The sequence below is a fragment of the Sinocyclocheilus grahami genome, unplaced genomic scaffold, assembly GCF_001515645.1.
Source record: "Sinocyclocheilus grahami isolate Dianchi unplaced genomic scaffold, SAMN03320097.WGS_v1.1 scaffold15180.1, whole genome shotgun sequence".
Lineage (NCBI taxonomy): Eukaryota > Metazoa > Chordata > Actinopteri > Cypriniformes > Cyprinidae > Sinocyclocheilus > Sinocyclocheilus grahami.
The window spans coordinates 1425-2519 of NW_015515633.1; the positions used below are offsets into that span (position 1 = coordinate 1425).

General features: G+C 37.3%; 1 protein-coding gene across 1 annotated transcript in view; it reads left to right on the forward strand.

The window, feature by feature from the left end:
- LOC107579188 (ADP-ribosylation factor 6) overlaps positions 1–419 on the forward strand; it is a 1837-nt gene extending 1418 nt beyond the window's left edge. The window contains exon 1 of the mRNA XM_016265046.1: positions 1–419. This exon is cut by the window's left edge and continues 1418 nt beyond it. The gene's annotated coding sequence lies outside the window, so the exon portion shown is untranslated.
- Positions 420–1095: the final 676 nt, after the last annotated feature.

Genomic DNA, 1095 nt, shown 5'->3' on the forward strand with positions numbered 1-1095 from the left:
TTTTTTTTTTCTTCGATTTGTAGGTTTTCTGTATTTGTTTTCTCTCCTTCAGCTTCTTTCTTTGAGATATCAGAGTCAAAAAAATGGAGTTTGTCTCCAGCAAACGGTCCAATAGTGTGTTAAAGGCATTTTATACCAAGATGTATCAAAACTGTTCAGGCATCCACTGTAGCAAAGCACAGTTTTGACTTTTGGAGGTTGTAGCATACTAATTGTAGGTAGCTATGTGGTGTAACAGGTTTTAAACCATACCATAGTTATGATATCACTGACATCCAATGATAATAAACATGTAAATGAGTCCATGGAACATTTTATGCAAAAGTCTAATCGCGGAAGGGGGACTTACCACAGACATAACTTATATTCATACAGCATAGTCGAACCGAGTGAGGTCTTGTTCTCGAAAGCTTGAAAAACCACAGAAAGATTTTTTTTTTTGCCTGCATTGCAGTGTAGCCCAAAACAAGTTCAACGTTAAAGAGACTTCATTTTTAAACACAGAGGGATGCCTTTTGTAGCCCTTTTGCCATTTAGGCTAATTGCATTGACCAGATTGTCTTTGATTTACACTCATGTGTCTCTAAAATGTGGGATTGTTACATTCTTGCATTTCAAGTGTAGTGCTTGCGGTAGAGTGGACTGGATTCGTCATTTTGGAGAGAAATATTTAATTCTATTCATTTCCTCTCTTTGCTTTAATCATTTTGAGAAACATGTACAGAAACAGCTATGTAATTGTAACCTCAAATTAAACTGTCATTTTAACGCTCTTAGTTCATTCTTGTTCTGACTAATTCATGCTGTCTTTGATGCCTATCGATGCACTGGAGTTTCCACCGTCACTTACCGAGCCAAACCAAAGTCGGATGGAAAATGAATTTAGCGCTGCTTTAAAATTCCTCCATTTCTTTTTAGTTTTGTTCTAGGTAGCACGCATGGAAAATCTTGTCCTATTTGCACAATATTTTCCAAACCTGGGACTCCAAGCACTTTGGAATCCGTAGCAGATAAGATTCTAAAGAATGTGTGTTGGGTTTAATGTTTGACCTCTTCATGTGTTCGCACACAGGACTGCAGACACCTTTCTAACAT